This window comes from Symphalangus syndactylus, chromosome 10 (assembly GCF_028878055.3).
Source record: "Symphalangus syndactylus isolate Jambi chromosome 10, NHGRI_mSymSyn1-v2.1_pri, whole genome shotgun sequence".
Lineage (NCBI taxonomy): Eukaryota > Metazoa > Chordata > Mammalia > Primates > Hylobatidae > Symphalangus > Symphalangus syndactylus.
The window spans coordinates 99,006,280-99,025,137 of NC_072432.2; the positions used below are offsets into that span (position 1 = coordinate 99,006,280).

General features: G+C 42.5%; 1 protein-coding gene across 9 annotated transcripts in view; it reads left to right on the forward strand.

Moving 5' to 3' along the window:
• NMNAT3 (nicotinamide nucleotide adenylyltransferase 3) overlaps positions 1–18,858 on the forward strand; it is a 110,623-nt gene that overhangs the window by 26,464 nt on the left and 65,301 nt on the right. The gene's annotated exons all lie outside the window — the stretch shown is intronic.

Consider the following 18,858-nt stretch of genomic DNA (forward strand, 5'->3'; position numbering starts at 1 on the left):
TGCCCCTGTGCAGTCTGTGTTTGAGATAGAAGTTACCCATGCCCTTGCTTTTGTTTATCCAAAAGGCAAGTGGGCTCCTGGTTTCTTGTTGTCCAGAAATCACATCTTTGCTTTGGGGTCTTGAGACACACTCCCATTCATCTCTTCAGTGCCCCTAAATTGAATGTTGCGAAGTCAATGCATGTTTCTTCTAGTTGTATTAATGCCTTTGGGGTGTGCAGTTTGTCAGCCTGACTACATTAATCCAAAACAATGTTTCAAATTGGCAAGTAAGGTGGGACTCTTTTGATCAAAGAGCTCTCCTTTTGTATGTGATGAAGTGTGGTTTGGGTGTGTTTTGGGGTGCACTCAGAGGAGTGAGGCTAGGGGTGTCCTTTTCAAAGGTATAGTGCCCCCCTCCCTGGTGTGCAACTCACAAACACTAGGAGGGCTGTGTACAATAGCTAACCCTGCAGGAACTGACTGCTCACTGGGGAGAAGCTGCCCTTCCAGGAGGTAAAACAACCTTTGGAAACATCATCATATAGAATTTTTCAGAAGGAAAGTGTTCAAAAGACAGATTCCCTAGGCTTTTGTGTGAAACTGAGTCAATGAATGGTGACTTTGCCCCACTCTTGTAGAAGAGACAAAAGACGCACTTGCCTCAGAATTTGGCTACTTACTGTGTGTCTTTTTTTTCTTTTTTTAAATAAAAACATGGAAGACCACCAAGGAGTTTGGTGTAAAAGCCAGTGTTTTTGTTTGTTTGTTTGTTTGTTTGTTTTCTTTGCTTGCCATCCTGCAACATTAGCTGGGTTACAGGAAACTTCCAGAAGCCACAGGCAATCTTTAAAGACCATCTGCTGCACAGCCCTTCACTGCGCACACAATTACTGAGGGTCTCCACTGTTGGCCAGACATAATTCAAAACAAGGTTCTCATAGTGTATCTTTATTGCATTTTCATCTTTTTTGATTACTAAAATTACAAAAAGAATACATGCTTAGGGAAAAAGTACATTAGTATAAAGTAATACTAATAAAGCCCAAGTCTGTCCACTCTTCTTGCCACCTCCTCAACAACCCTACTCCTTCCTTTGAAAGTAATGACTTCTTATTTGATGTGTACCCATCCAACAAATTCATAAACATATCTAGGTGCACATATATATATAGTTTCTGTATATTATAACACAGATTGCTTTGTTTAAACCATTTGAGAAAATACTATAATATTGTCTGCAACTTACATTTTTTTACCAGTATTTACTCAATAATCTCCCACATCGGTATATGTAGAAGTACGTCACTCTTTTTAATAGCTGCATAGTATTACATGGAATGTAATCATTCCCTTGTTAGTAGACAGTGGGGTCTCAAATTTTTCACTATTGCAGATAAACCTTCAGAGGACAGTCTGATGACATATGTTTGCAGGTATCTGGCCATGTTTATTAATAATTAAACTATTGGTTTGAAGATACGTTTCCCCAACACACGTACATGCCTACACATCCCTATCCAAACTATGAGGTTAATTTATAGAAAGTTTCTTAAATCCTTGGTTCCCCTCTAATTACCTGCCCCTTCATACTTAATCTGTTCACATGTTTGCTTTAAGAACTAAGCATTTTTTTCTCATGCCTTCAGCCTCCTGCTTCAGGAGGGGACGCTGCCCAGCACTGGGAGTTGGCTGCCTGCTTTTCTTAACCTTCACGTATCAGTCCATTTTCACACTGCTATAAAGAATACCTGAGACTGGGTAATTTATAAAGAAAAGAAGTTCAATTGACTCACAGCTCCACGTGGCTGAGGAGGCCTCAGGAAACTTACAATTATGGCAGAAGGCAAAGGGGAAGCAAGGTGAGTCTTACACGGCAGCAGGTGAGAGAAAGCACAGAGGAAACGGCCACTTTTAAACGATCAGATCTTGTGAGAACTCTCCCACTATCACAAGAACAACATGGGGAAAACACCCCCAGGATCCACTCACCTCCCACCAGATCCCTCCCTCAACATGTGGTGATTACAATTCAAGATAAGATGTGGGAGGGGACCACAGCCAAACCATATCACTACACTTGCATTCAACTCTCTCCTATTCCACTTGCTGCAGGCAGGAAGTTGAATTCAGCCAAATATCATCAAAGAACCGTAGAATCTGGGGGATACCTTTTGTACAAACTGCAATTCTTCCTTCCAACGTGTCTGCGAGTGTATTAGTTTTCTGTGGCTGCTGTAACAAATTACCATAAACTTGGTAGTTTAAAACAAAGGAAATTTATTTTCTCACAATTTTGGAGGCCAAAAGTTCGAAATCAGTATCCCTAAGCCAAAACCAAGGCATCAGCAGGGCTGCATTTAGTTCAGAGGCTCGAGGGAGAAATTTGTTCCTTGCTAAGTCCAGCTTCTGGTGGCTGCCAGCATTCCTTGTCTTGTGACTGCACCCCTCCAACCTTCAAGGCCAGCATCTTCAAATTTCCCTCTTCCATCTTCAAATGGCCTCTCTGTGTGTCAAAACTCCCCTTAGCTCCCTTTTATAAGGATACATGTGATTGCATTTAGCACTCCCCCTTCTCAAGATTCTTAATCACATCTGCAACGACCCTTTTTCCAAGTAACATTTACAGGTTCTAGGGATTAGGACCTGACATCTTTGGGGGACATTATTCAACCTAGTTTGATGGAGTTGTTGACCTCCTTTCCAATATATTTTACTGCCGGGGCACATTTGATATTTCCTTTGAACAATTTGGAAAAATGTATTTTTATTCATAAGGGAGGCAGAAATAGATGTTATTTTGCTCTGTACATTGAAAACTTAGCTAGAAAGGTGAAGTGCCAGAGTCAAGGTCAGACAGAAAATCTCTGGCTTACAAGCTTCTTAAATTGGAGACTGTGTGGCATGAATTGCATGCACAACTGTAATGAGTTAAATTACAAACGTGCCTGTCTTCACTTTTCAATTTAGAAATATTAAGCTGTATGAAAGTTTATATGCCCTTGCTAGAAGGAAATTGAGAAGCTGTCTATTATACCTTCTTTCCTGCAGATCAAACAAAACCCATGCCATACATTTTTTAAATCTTCCCAGATGTGCATACAGGTGTTCCACTCCTGTTAAAAATAATGAATTGTGCTAGGCAATATTAAGGGCATAAGACCAGGAGACGTGCACACCGCTTAGGCGTTTAGCAGCATTCAAATACAAGGATAAGGTTCGTGAGCATACATTTAACTGACATTATGTCTCCTGCTTCAAACTCTTCGGTCCTCCCTGTAAAAAGCCTATTACAGTTTTGGACTTGGCCCTCCCCTTGCCATGTGAATGCTAATACCTCCATTTCCCAATTTCATAGCAGACCTGCATGCTCATAAATTAAACTGCATCGCTCAGCATTATCGTGTGCATTCTAGGATTTAGTCCAAAATGGCCCAAACTGCTGCCTATTTCAGCAGAACTCCCCCCTTTGGCCATTGCCTGTTAATATATTATAGAGATATTAGGACAGTGATTTAAGAGTGCAGACCAGGCAGGTAGAGAACATACTTCCCTGCGGAGAGGTCTGTGGGCAAATGGGAGTGGCTCAGGGGAATGATTGTGGGGAGATGTTGGTTGCCTCATTTCAGACAGAGGATGGGGCCTACGTGGACTGCCCTACCTGAAACGGGGAATGCATCTGCCAGAGACTGTCTTATAAAAAACTATTGAATGTGAACGGCTAAAGTTTAAAAGATAACAAATCAGTTGAAAGAAGTAAAATAAAGCCCAGACCATGGCTAAGTTTTGTCACTTTCTAAGCCAGTGATGGTGATTTAAAAACACACCAAAATGTCCACTACAGAACCAGATTGTAAAGGAAACATAGTGGTGCTTGGCTTCTCAACATAATACTAAACACTGATACTTTTAAATCACAACCATATCTGCACATCGTTTTTTAAAACTCAAGTAATACAGAAGGGCGTTTAATGAAAAGTTGCAGCTCTGTCCCTACTGTCCCCCACCCCACCTACATCCCAAAGGCAGGTTGCTTTAGCCTTTTGAGTCTTTATTTTGGAAGTTAAAAGCAACTTTAAATTGTATGCCACTGAGTCCCATTATGAAAAAATAAGGATTTAACTCATTTATACTCTCTGCACCCTACCCTTCCTCCTTCCTCTCACTTTTGATGATTCTATTACAATGTTTATTCTTTAATTGGATACATTTTTACTTGAATAATACATTTTTATCACTTGAGTCACAAATGGCCAGTTTGCCTATCCAATATCTGTTTCCCCCTTCTTCCTTATTAAAACAAACCCAATTTTGTTGAGAGCAACAATGTGCCATCAAAAAAAACTATACTTCTCAGTTTTCCTTGTGATAGTTTGCCTTGTTACAGTGTTCTGGCCAGTGAGATATAAGTAGAAATTGTTGGGTAGGAAAACTCCTTATAAAGGGGACTGACTCAGCAGGTAGGTTCCCTTTAACCCTTCTCCTCTCTTTCTTCTTCTTATCTGGAGCACAGATATGATGGCTGGAGCTGCAACAGTGGTCATGCAACCATGAGATAATCTTGAGGGTAGCTGGAAGTCATGTTCTAAGAATAACAGAGAAAAAAATCTAGAGGGATCCTGGAAAATTGGTGACATCAGAGCTGCTGCCCTAACCGTAAACTGCCTATCCCTCTCAACTTCATTTTATGGGAGACAAGTTTAGGCCCTGTTTTTTCTAAGGCATTATTTTCCCCCACATTTGTTATTCACAACAAATCTGTGCCTCTCATTCATCAACTTTAATCAGTATCTAGACTCTCCACGAGGTGAGAGGAAACTATTGGTGCTTCTGCTCTCCTTCCCATCATTCTCCAACTACTGCTTCTGGTAGCTGTATTTTTTTTTTTTTTTTTTTTTTTTTTTTTTTTTGAGATGGAGTCTCACTCTGTCTCCCAGGCTGGAGTGCAGTGGTGTGATCTCAGCTCACTGCAACCTCTGCCTCCCAGGTTCAAGTGATTCTCCTGCCTCAGCCTCCTGAGTAGCTGAGATTACAGGCGTGTGCCACCACACCCAGCTAATTTTTGTATTTTTAGTAGAGACGAGGTCTCACCATTTTGTTCAGGCTAGTCTCGAACTCCTGACCTCATGATCCATCCACCTCAGCCTCCCAAAGTGATGGGATTACAGGTGGGAGCCACCACGCCCGGCCGGGAGCTGTACTCTTACATTGCCAATGATGATAATATTACCTTTCTATTCTGTGATTACAAGCCTTCTGTGTCTTTTCACTAGATTGACTCTAAAAGTTGAACACCATTAAATAGGATTTAGATTATTATGACCACATACATGTTCACTCCTGGGTCAAGTGTCCCTGGATTACTCAAAGAGAAATTCCTAATATGGGAGTCAAATGAACTTTTTTCTCATATTCCATCAAGGAGTTAAAATTATGTCACATTTTAATTTACATTATTTTTGGACCATGTTATTTAAATAGCTTTTTGTCTTACTTGAGATTTTTGTTGTTATTATTGAGAGAGAGGTGCTTTCACTATATCCTCAGTTTACCAAACCTCTCCAGCATTCACCTTTTTTCTTAGAGCTCCACATTTTTACACTCTGCCCTCAGCTCTTACTCCTCAGCCTATACAACTATCATTCTAGGTTCACCTTTCTCCAGGCTTAAATTACCTCTACTTAGGTTGTTTTTCTTCCTTGTTTTGCTGGAACACATCCTCAAAGAACTTCTTAGAGTGACTGAGAGGTAAACTTTGTGTCCTTTCATATTTTAAACTGTATTTATTCTATTCCTGTACTTAATTGATGGTCTAGATTTAAAGTTGTTTTATCTCAGTATGCTGGTATTGTTCATTGTATTTTTGCATGCAGTGTTGCAAATAAGAGGTCAGATGCATGCCAGTCTTATTTGCATTCTTTTGTGAATTTTTTCCTATTCCCTAGAAATCTCAGAGGTCTTTTCCTTATTGTTAGCTTTCTTTTATTTCAGGCCAAATGTGTTATCAATTAGGTTGATGTTGGTTGCAGCTGTCACACCAACTAAAATTGACTTAATGATAAAAAGGGTATTTATCGGCTTACATAATTGAAATGCCCTAGATGGGATGAGATGGGATTGACGTTAGAAATAGTTCTATCAGATCTCTGGTACTATTTATCTGTGATTCTCTTGGTATAGGCAACTGGGTAAATCTCAAGACAATCCTGATAGAACAGAAAACAAGGAATCGAGCCAGAGGTTGACAAGCAATGCAATGGTATTGAAGCCTGACATCAGAGAAGGCTTAACAAGGAGACCTTTAATTTTAAATGTTTAATTGTGATAAAATACACATAGTTTACCATCTTCGCCATTTTTAAGTGTATAATTCAGTAGTGTTAAGTGCATTGATATTGTTGTGCAAGCAATCTTCAGAACTTACCTCGCAAAACTAAAAGTCTATACCTATTAAACAATAAGGGTTCCTTCCCCCTCTCCTCCCACCCCTGGCACCACCATTCTACTTTATCTTATTAATTTAACTGTTGTAGGTATCTCATATAAGTGGAATTATTCAGTAGTTGTTCTTTTGTGACTGGCTTACTTTTACTTAGCATAATGTCCTTAAGATTCATCTATATGGTAGCATATGTCAGAATTGCCTTCCTTGTAAGGCTGAATAATATTTTATTATATACATGCAATGTATATTTTGTTTTTCCATTCATTTTGTTGATCCATTCTTCTGTTAATGGACACTTGGGTTCCTTCCACCTTCTGGCTACTGTGAATAATGCTGCTGTGAATATGGGTGTACAAATATCTGTTTGTATCACTGCTTTTAATCCTTTTGAGTATATACTTAGAAGTGGAATTCCTGGATCATATGGCAATTCTATTTTAATCTTTTAAGGAACCTCCATACTGTTTTCTACAGCAGCTGCACCATTTTACATTCCCACCAACAATGCACGGGGGTTCCCATTTCTCCACATTCTTGCCACACTTGGTATTTTCTATTTTTTAGTTGACAGTCATTCTAACAGGAGGTGGTTTCTCATTGTGGTTTTGAATTGATTTCCCTAGTTATTAGGGATGTTGAGAATCTTTTCATGTGCTTGTTGGCCATTCGTATGTTTTCTTTAAAGAAATGTCTACTCAAGTCCTTTGCCCACTTTTTAAATGGATTGTTTGTTTTTGTTGTTGAGTAAAGGAGACCTTTTATGGACAGCCTCATATGTGCTGAGTGTTGGGGGGCAAAATTTAATAGACAGAAATGGATAGAAAGGACATTCTAGGCAGAGGGCCCAGCAGGATCAAAGGCATGGAGGTGTCAGAGTGCAGGGTACATTCAGGTTTTTTCAAGTTGCCAGGCTGTGTCAGACCATAAGTTACAGGAGGGAAGCAGCCAGCACTAATGCAGGAAAAGCAGGGCTGCCTCACCCTGTGAAGAGGGGGAGTGAGGACACCGCAATGAAGGAAGCCCCGCTGTGGAGCCATCAAGAATGTGGAGACCATTCTACCAGATGCAGGGCTGCCCTCATCAATGTCCCCATGGTGCCCGTGGGACACTGGATGCAGTCCAGAGGGTTCTGTTAAGAGGTTCTGGAGGCAGCTTCTCCTGAGGTTAAGTTCTTAGGTCACAGTGCCAACCAAAAATAATGTTCATTCAAAATGGTTTCTGAAAAGTTCCCAGGGCAGCGCCACAGTGGGGCTCAACATCTCATCCTTTCCTAGGCCCCACACACCAAGGCCTCCTCAGGCACAGGTGCAGTCTCTCTTCAACTGCAACCCACATGAAGTTGCTTCCTTGATTTTAGGGACCACATTATGCAGAAGATACTTATCTTTGCACACTAGGATCACATTTGGCCCATGAAAGTGTACACACCATTAGAGAAAGGCAAGACCCGAGGCCTCTGGAGGTGTATCTCTTTGGATGCTTTGGGCCACACACCACTGAACACCTGATCAGCAGGAGCTTTCGCAATAAAGATATTTTAGCAGTTTATATAATAAGAAGTCTGGAGAAAGGTAATACTGCACAAGGTTAATATAGTTCTCTAGGCCTTCCCTTTGTGGTCATAGGAGGGCTGTAGCAGCCCCAAGCATCATATCTCTATACCACAGTGTCCAGGGGAGGGAGGGAAAGAAGAGACAGAAAAGGGGCTTTCTCATCAGTGCTCTTTCATCATCTGGGAGAATATTTCCTGATCTCCAGGTACTTTCTTTTGCAACTCATTGGCCAGAACTAGGTCACATGCCCATGCCTAACCAATCACTAGCAAAGAGCTTGAGACTTCCATGGTAGGTGTGGTGCTGTGGTTCTTATGCCCCTTATCCCCTGAAGCAAAACAAAATTGGTGTTTGTTAGCCAGAAGAAAAGGGAATTGCTGTGCTGCAAGAAGGACCAGCAGATTCTCCTGGGCTGTATCACATTTACTCTGGAACATCTGCTCATGGAAGGCAGCGTAAATCATTTCATGTCAGCCTACATTTTATTTTATACGCAAATTATTATTTTATTTATTGAGTCCAGCACATACAGGTGAATTCTCATGAGCTGGATGTCTGTGGGCTGAAGCTTCACTGTCTTAATTTTGGGGTTGATAACTTCATATGTCTTCCTTGGGCTTCATCCCAACCTCTGAGAATGGAGTGTTCTTTAGTTCCTCTGGCCTAACTATATTCTAGCTCTGCCTGTTCACCTTGAGGCCCAGGGATATGACTGGTCCCCTGGGGCCAGGCCCTTGCTTTCCTATCCTCTGGACAGCCTCTCTGTTCCAACTATAGAAAATGCTATGCTTGTGGCATGCACACTCGTAGATCAACATGTATCACAATGGCCTAGAAAAAGAGCCATCAGCTAAGATGTAGCATAGCAGATCAATACATTAGTTCTTTGGAAATCACAGAAGCAAATTAAGCTTTTGCTGATTTTTAAATTCATACACAGTAAGGAAAATCAACAAGTCCTCATTTTGTGGGAGGGAGCCTGGTATGGGGTTAGCTGGAGGTTTGTGTATAACTTGCTGGCAAATGTGTCAAGCGTCTTGACACTTGTTAACCTATGCACAGGCTTTGGTGGAAACATGGGCAGGACATGTTCTGCCAGTTGTAGTTGTAGATTCTGAAACAATAACTGCAGGAAGAAACAAGACAAAGTTTGTCAGCTTAAAAATCATAGAGACTACAGTTGTTAACTTATGAACTGCCTACCATTCTGGCCTAATTGCTAGCCGACACAATAGTGATTATGCATACCATTAAATATATGTTAACTCAGTTAAAAATTTTAGTTAATCACAGCTTCAAATCTGACTCAGTCCTGCTCTGACTTCATAGATCACTGCCTAGATTTGCAGTTACCTGCTTATCACCATGGCAGTCTGCTCACAGCTCAGTAAAGAAGAGAAGATGGGCTGCTTGGCTTATAATTTCTAGGAGCTCATCTCGAGTCATGGATTGAGGGACAAAGATGACACAGAGCAGAGCCCTCAACCAGTGTGGAATGGGTATGTATTATGAACATGAAATAAACCTTTATTGTTTTAAGCCACTAAGATTAAGGATTGTTTGTTAGTGCGGCCTACCTGGCCTCTCCTGACTCATACACTTAATCAAGGTAACTTGGTTAGAAAGTACTTGTTGGCTTTGATTCCATGTCTGTCTTGTCATCAAGCCAGCGTCAGGCAGACGTCTGTGTACCTTTAGGGGCCCATAAGCAGGGTCAAGTCTAGAGCTGTAGATTTGGACATCACCTACACAAATGTGGTAGGACATGGAAAGAAAGTAATAGAGATTTAGTCTGTGGGCTTTGGGAGTGAGGCTTCTCACCCTCATGTTCTTTCTGTCCCACAGGTTGTAGTCAATTCCACGTGGCCTACTGATAAGTAGGACATCACTGCTGCCTACAGGGTCTGGTGGTTCAGAGATGCTGGCTTGAGTTTGTTGACAGCTGCACACTCATAACATTGCTAAAAACTCCATAAACTCTGATGCCTGGAAATAGCCCAAGTGATTTGAGGTTTTGCTCACTTGTAAATGTTTGAGTATTGTGTCCGCAAATTGCAAATTGAGTAACTCAATTTTGAGGCACAGCTGTTATTTGGAAAAGACCCATCTAGGAACACAAGCTCCTTGCAAAATAATTGTGCTTCATTTTTGTCAAGTATCAGAAAACTATTAAACTGCCAAGCCATATGGCAAATGCCCACTAGAAGCAAAGTGCGACAACGAGCCATAATGAATCTGTTTGGGGGAGAAGTAGATAGGACAGCGTCTGGTTTTTGTGATCTACAGAAGAGATTCACTGCTGCACATTTCAGCCATCCAGAGTCCTGAGTAAGGATTTTTCCTGCCATGAAAAATTCATATAACAAATTTAGTTATGGTAGTTTTTTTTTCCTTAGGTGTATTTTTTCCCTTTCGAACAATGTCCATTTGAGTTTCTGCATATAAAATAGACTTAACTGGGAAAATAGAAACTTCTAAAAGTTTACATACTTTTCCATTTTTATAGACTAACCCAATAAACATTCATTAAATATTGGCATAGCAGTTAGAATTAGGTTTAGCTGTGTATAATAGAAAAATGGAAAATAATGGTGGCTTTGAAGATCGTTTCTACCCCAGGTAAAAGAAACCTGGAGGTAGGCAGCCCAGGGCTGGTATGACAGCTTCAGGGTCATCGAGTCCTGGTTTTCTCTTGACCTATTCTTTGTCAAACCTGGAGTAGGTCCTTATCCTGAGGGTCTAATACAGCTGCCATGCTCCAGCTATCACATTCCAGGTAGCAAGAGTAGAGAAGAGGAGAAAGGCATGCCTTTCCCTTTTAAGGACAGTGCCTGACCTAACACTTCTATTCAAAGATCACTGGCCAGACCTTAGGCATATGGCCTCAGCCTACTGCCAAAGACATTGGGAAAGGTAGCAATATGCCCAGCTGAAGACAGGCATTCTGTGACTAAAGAGGATGGGAAAATGGATATTGAGGAGTCACCAGCAAACTTTATCCTACCAGAGGTCCTTGATGCTTGTTCTTCCTGCTAGATTATAACCTTCTTGAGGACAGGAACAGGTTTTATTTACTCCTCTATCTGCAAGGCACTAGCACAGTAGCTGGTAGGTTGTGTTTTTAATTTTCTGTTATTTGTATTCCTAACAGCAGACCCAAAACACTCCTCACCTTCTAACCCTCTCTTCTGCCTTCTTTGTCCAAGTTGACAGATCAGCTATGATTTGAGGCATATTTATTTTTCATCAGAAAATTTTACTTCTACCAGAATGATATTAGACTGTCTGTTTGTGTGTTTTTCAATATTGACTCTGAATTCCAGGGACAAGAGATGCTTAGAGGAGGGTTGTTTTCTTGGAGCTAGACAAAAGACTACAGCATTGCTACTTGGGCTTGACCTTCCTCATCAGCACCCTTCAGTGGTGACATCTCCCAGGCTGAGCTGGCCTGAGCGAGCTGCCTAATAGGTAGAAGGATGCTGAATGTGTGTCCAAGGGCTGCCAGGTCTTGGGTAACTAGAAAAATGGGAGAGCTTTTTCAAATAAGATAAAGAACCTCCTGGAAGCTGGTATAAGGAGTGACAAATTATGTTTTAAACACAATGAAAGACAAAGGAGCTAATATTTCTAGAGAACCGTCGATGGGCCAGGTACTGTGCTGGACGGGTCACCTCCAATAACCCTCATGAAAGTTCTTTTTTTTTTTTTTTTTCAAGTTTATGAAGAGGCCTTTATTTCAGAGGCATTTGGTCAAACCAAAAATCCTTGATATCTACTTTTGCTCACCCTCTAAATCTAATCGTTCACTAAGTCTTGCCAATTGCATTTTCTTTTTTTTTTGTTGTTGTTCTTCAATTTTTTTTTTTTTTTTTTTTTTTTTTTATTATACTTTAGGGTTTTAGGGTACATGTGCACAATGTGCAGGTTTGTTACATATGTAAGAGGTGGATATAATTATCTCCATTTTCTGTGTGGCTCACTGAGCCTTAGGGAGGTTGATTGGACTCTTTACCAGAAAGCAAGCACAAACCCTTCCCTTCCAGGCGTGTTGAAAGAATTAGCATTGATATGTGTGAATTTTTTAGCACAGTGCCTAGCCTATTACTCAGTAAACCCAGTAGTAGTTACTCAGATGTACTTTATTGCAGCAATTGAAACTAGTCCCAAATGACGAGTATGGCATTGCAAGAGATCTCATTCCACTCCTTGTGCTCCTTCAAATTTTTTGAAATTTCTCGAAACTAAAGAGTGGGCTGCCTGCTTTCCTGGGAGTCTCATAATTAGGATGAATGCTTAATTGACATGTTTATTTCCTCCAAGGGGTGGCTGGCAGAGGACCCTCACGCCGACAAGGAAGGCATGCTTTGCTTTTGTTTTTAGCAGCATTGTGTGCCCGTAGCGACAGCGGGTGAATCCAACAAAGTTAAAAAGAAAAAGTACTAGAGTTCGCATGAAGGTTGATTGCCCTAGAGAAGTCGACACACTCACACAGACGGAAATGACTTCACCAAGTCCTGAAAAATGTGGTCGTCAGCCCCACATACAAACCATGACTTGTGTTTTCTTTAAGATGAGGAGTCTGGTCAAGAGGTCTGTGTAATGAAAGATGTTTGTAGAATCCATTTCCATTCTGCCTGAAGCCATCTGCTTTATGCCTATAATAAACAGGGATGTTTTCAGCCACTTTCCCGGGCCTGGGCCCGTTAGAAATGCTCACCGCAGGGAAAGGTAAATTGACTGCCTCCCAAGCGATGAGCATTAGCACGTTACGTCTGCAGTGACAGCACTTAACCTTCCCGGGTCGCCTTCCTTACTGTGCCTCTGCGACGGCCTGTGACAAATGGGCTGAGGGGTGCACACTAGGTTAGAACTTAATACATATGGAGTATTGGCCAGCATCACATTACGTGGTGAGCCAAGTGAGATGTGAGCAGGTGGAAGAGGCCATATTCCAGGAAGATGGAGGCTGTCTGACCTTCTCCAGCCAGAAAGACCTGAGGGCAGCTGGGGCCGTCCTGAGACTTTCTGATGTCCCTGAAACTTCCTGATGCACTTGAGTACTCTTTCTGAAACACAGACTGAGCAAGTCACATCCCTGTTTAAAATCCTTCAGAGGCTTCCTCCTTACCCATAGGATAAAATCTAAACTCCATAGGCACCCAGGGTCCCTCGTGATCCTTCCACTCTCTGCAGCTTCATCTTGAGCCACTCACATATCAGCTCCCACCTACATGTGAGCCATACTGACATCTTTCAGCTCACCTCCCACCTTCAGCTGCTGTGTCTAGGCGTTTGCAGCGCTGTGCCTTGTGCCTGACACAGTGTTCACTATCTTCCCCAGCATCTCAATTCCCTCTCCATTCTTGCTTTAGCTGGAAGGTCCCTTCTGACAGCCTGTCGCTTAAAAAGATGGGTGTTTTAACTTCCTATGGCTGCTGTAACAAATCACTGCAGCCATAGCAAACTAATGCGTGGCTTAAAACAACACAAATTTGGCTGGGCGTGGTGGCTCACGCCTGTAATCCCAGCACTTTGGGAGGCTGAGGCAGGCAGATCACCTGAGGCTCGGAATTTGAGACCAGCCTGACCAACATGGAGAAACCCTGCCTCTACTAAAAATACAAAATTAGCAGGGCACAGTGGGACGCACCTGTAATCCCAGTTACTCAGGAGGCAGAGGCAGGAGAAGCACTTGAACCTGGGAGGCAGAGGCTGCGGTGAGCCGAGATCGTGCCATTGCACTCTAGCCTGGGCAACAAGAGCAAAACACCATCTCAAAAAAAAAAAAAAAGCAAAAACAAACAAAAACACAAATGTATTCCCTTCAAGTTTTGTAGGTCAGAAGTTTAAAATGAAGGTGTCCACCTTCCTTCTAGAGGCCCTGGGGACAGTCATTTCCTTGCCTTCTCCAGCAGCTAGAGGCCGTTTGCATTGCTTGGTTCATGGCCCCTTCCTAGCACCTCTCTCTTCTCTGACGACTGCTTCTTTCACACATCTTCTTTCTCTGTTTAGCCCTGTTGCTGCCCTCTTTATGGGGGCCTTCATGATAAAACTAGGTAATCCAGGCTACCCTCCTCATTTCAAGATTCTTTATGTAATCACATCTGTAAAGTCCCTTTTGCCGTGTAACATAACATATTCACAGGTTCCAAGGATTAGGACACGGTCATTTTCAGGGGCCAATCATTCAGCCTCTCGCAGTGAGGTGTTAAGCCCTGAGCCCTTACCCTGGAGGTTATCGCCTGTTGAATTGTCCTTCCCATAGATGACTGGAAGCTCTTTGAGGGTGAGGGCTGCATCTGCATTGCCTCCTATTGCATCCTACTGTCCAGTAGAGGGCCTGGCCACTAGTAGATGCTTAATAAGCAGTTGTCCACTGAGTAGATGGCAGGCAGGGCAGTGCCAGAGACCGGGCTGTTGTAGAGAAACTGGATGGACTCTGAAAACCAGTGCAGTGAGCAATGTCTAGGCAGTAAAATCTGGAAGGAATTGTCTGGACTGTCTTGGCAAATGGACAGCCATCAACCTCCAGTTCTCTAGGGCAGAGGGGTCCTTGGTGTCAATGTGCAGGAGGCCAGCGTATCCCTGTTGACAGCATCATGGTGGTAAAGAGGGCCCAGCAGGCAAGGATGTCTTTTTTAAATTTCAGATTGAGTCGGGTGAAGTGGGGCTTTGGGGAGGGATCTTGTGTGCCTTCAGGGAGCCAGAAAGTTCACTTTATATCTCTGGAAGGCTCATTCCATCGACTGGGACAGAACCAAAGAGAGGAGGTAGCCATCTGACAAAAATACTTGGTCAGGGATAGACACTGACTCTGTTGTTCGTTCCACACACATTTCCTGAGTACCTATTGGTGCCAGGCACAGTGCTAGGAGTTGAAAGGACCAAGATGAATTTAAAAACCACTCGCTAATCACTTGAGCCCAGGAGTTTGAGGCTGCAGTGAGCTATGATTATGCCACTGCACCCCAAACTGGACAACAAAGTGGGACCCTGTCTCTTAATAAACAAATAAAAAATAAAAATAGAAAACCTCCAAGATATTATCTTCCACTTGGAGAACAGCAACATGCATTAAAAACGAATGACAGTTCTCTGGTGAAGAAACAAAAAGGTGATAAAATGTGTAACAAGTACAGAGTTAGCATGGTGGTGGGGGCAGTGGGGGGAGATACAAGGTAAATATTCCAGGGAGAAAACCTTGAAGGCAGATCACCAGGGTGGCAAGTGTGAGGATGGTGTTTCAGGTGGTCATGACTGCATTTGCAGAAGCAGCATGTTGTGCTTGAGGAGTGGGGTGAAATGCTGTCTAGATAACTATGGAGTGGGAGACAGTAAGCTGGGGAGGGGGCGGGAGCCAAAGGTAGAACCTGTTTGCCTTGTCTCCAGTTTAATGATAAATTCCAACAAGCCTGTACGCCACATTCTCAACTTGTTAAATCCTTCAGCAGCAATTATCACTCTGTGGCCTCCATTAAATGCTTATTGATGAGAAGCCTTTCCCGATAGCAAAAGTCTCCCTCACTTGCTGCGTCTCACTAGATATTATTAGATGATAAGGGCAGATGAGACACTTTTACAGCATGCATCTTGCCTTGTGTCTGATGAGATCTGCACTCAAATCAGAGCCAGTTTATTGTCCTGGTGGATCCCTGGAGTGAGTCCATTTTAGCCCTATAACTATTTCCCTGGATTTGGCTTGGGAGGGTACTTAGTTGAAGCAGATTTGAGTGTACACATGGTACAGGTGCACTGACCCTGTTACTGATCCTGGGAATGTGCACTCCTGTGTCCGTCAGCCTGCGATATGGCCCAGACAGAGCACAGTCACCATTAGAACAGTGTGGCTCAGTATGCCCACAGCAAAAAAAGAAAGAGAGGCACTTAATAAAGGTCATTTATTCTACTTCTCAGCATCACTTCATTGCTGTTGATGCCACCATTCAAACAAATGTTCTAATTTACAGTTTCTGGGAACTTTTGGAAAAATGGATGAGAGCCCCAGGTTACCTGAGATGCTACAGTTACATGTTGTAATGGTTCTAACAATGCATATTTTGTCAAAATGAAACAGGATTTTGAAAGACTTCATAACAGTTGTAAAAAACAGCCACCTTTTCAGATACAGTCATCACGAGGCTGCTCTTGTGAATAGCTTGGCACAATTTGCAAATATCTCATTAAACCATCCAACCTCCCTGGGAAAATGCTAGCAGCAGCTTGTTGACTGCTTTCTTCCCACACAGTAGGGGGTATTCCTGCTGCCTCAAAGGAAGTATGGAGAGACCACGGCCCACCTAGGCTGAGAGCTTTTCATCTTCACACTGTAGCTCAGAGTCCATGCCCTCCAGCCTGCCAGTGCCCTGTTTCAGTCTTCACTGATCCCTACTCTGGGCCAGGCTCTGTGCTTCGAGCTGAAATCCCAAGAAGGAGAAAACACCACTTCCCTTCCTAAAGGGTTTACTGTCCAGTGGATAGGAAAGACACATAAGCAGGCTTTTTCAATAAAATGTGGCATGTGATTTATTAAAGGTAAGTCAGAGATGAGTTAACCTAAGCTAGATGTCAAAGAAGCCATCTCAGCAGCCTTCCACCCTCCCAGCTCCCAGACACTTGTATCCCCAACTCTGTGGCAGCCACAGTGGATTAGTTAATCCAGTTTCCAAGCCCCTTTCCCTTACTGTTCTCACTGGAGAGGCTGTCAAGCTAAATAGATGCCTTTCTAGCCTCTGTTGTAGCTACAGTGGCCATGTAACCTAGTTCTGGCCAGTGAGACAGAAGCAAAATCTACAGGAGGTTCTAAAGAAGCTCTTGTGTTCTTGATTAAGAGGAATAGCCAATCTAGTACAGCTTCTTGCTCCTCCTTCTTGCCTTTATTGAGGTTATGATGGCTGTAGCTGCAACAGCAATCTTGTGACCATGAGAGAGAAACTGAAAGAATTGTAGGTCATCGTTGAGCCCATGATCTAATGTCATTAGGTGCCTACTTCCAGACTTTTTGTCATGTTAGAAACAAATGAACCTCTTTGTTTAGACCACTGAGGTTAGGCTTCTGGTATTTGCAGCTACCTAACTGATATAGGTACCTAGCAGGTAATTGATAAATAGTGATTGAAGTAATAAATAATGTGACCATATGAATTGGAACTTAACATATTGGGATGTGCTGGGGGGTTTTCTGGTTGGAGGAAACCAAAATAGCCTGTACAGAAGGTTGAAGCAGGAAGCCATGAAGGTCTCACAAAGAAGTCCTAACAGGTAGTTCATTGTTGCTAGAATATAAAGTAGGAAACTGGATGAAAGCCTGGAGAAGGAGATAACACGGGCCAAGTTGAAACAGTTTCCTTTGATACAAGCAGGGTCCCAGGTTCCTGTGACTGAGCCCTCTACATGTTGCCCCCAGAACTGCAGGATTACAGCTAAGACCATCATAGCAAGATGAACAATAAAGGCAGTAAATGCATTCCTCCCATTGGTTTCTGTATTATCTCTTACTGCATAACCAATTACACCAAAATGTAGCAGCTTAAGATAACACATTTATTTATTATTTTTATTTATTATCTCACAGTTTCTGTGGGTCATGAATCCAGATATAATTTAACTTATAAAGCCTGTCTTATAAAGCTTCAGTCAGTGTTTGCAGGGCTGCAATCACATCTGAAAACTTGACTGGGGAAAGATCACACCCACACGCATGCACATAGTTTTTGGCAGATCCAGTTCCTCACTGGCTGTTGGCCACCAGAGGTCTCTCTCATTCCCGGGGCCCATGGGCATCTCCACGGGGCAGCTCACAACCTGCCTGCTGGCTGCATCAGGGTGAGCAAGTGAGAAAGCAAAAGAGGTGAGCAAGAGGGAAGCCAGAGGCCTTTGGTAACCTTATCTCAGAAGTGGTAACCACTACTTCTGTATTCTGTTTGTTGTAAGCAAGTTTCAGCCTATACTTAAGGACTGAGATTACCAGTGAATTCTAGAAGGATCATTGGGAGCCATCTTAAACACTGCCTACCACAGACACACCGCCATCTCCTTTCTCCTCCTGCTCCATTAGGGTCAGCAGTAGCAGCACCTTTCTCACCATTGTCATCATCATCACCACAGCCACAGTGATTATTTATTAAGTGCTTCTTATGTATCAGGCACTTTCCATAGGTAACTATCCTCACTATAACCATGTAAGAGTAAGTAACATTATCCCCATCTTGCAGGTTAGAAAACTGAGGCTCAGAGAGGGTCTGTGGTTTGCCCTAGGCCTCACAGCCAGTGAGAGGTAGAACTAGGGGTCAACCAAGTCCCACCTCGAGGAGGCAGCATCTCAGAGGCAAGACAGCCGTGTCTGCCAGCCTGCCCTGGAGCCTGGGCTGTTTCCTTCTCACCTTTAACCTTAACAGAGTGAGACCAGAGGGTGGGCTGCACCCTCTCAAAATGCTTGGGCCCCAGATAAAGGACAATAGGTGAGATCAGAATACAGTCTGCACGTTAGATAATAGTCCAGTAACAATGTTGGTTTCCCTGATTTTAATCATTGTTCTGCAGTTATGTAACAAAGTGTCTTCATTCTGAGAAAACACATACTGAAGTATTTAGAAGTAAAGAGATTTTATGTCTATGACTTTCAAACATTTCAGAAAAAATATTTATAAACAGGTATGTATGTGTGTGGAAAGAGAGTGATAAAGCAAATGTGGTAAAATGTTAACATTGGGGAATCTGGATAAAGAGTATAAAAAATTTTGTATAAATTTTGGAACTTTTTTTCAATAAGTCTGAAATTGTTTCAAAATAAAAAGTGTTTTAAAAGTGTTAATCTACTCTAGGACCTTGTGAGATCTATTAGGACTACCAGAGATGACACTACGGGGGTCTTCTAGCCCTCCT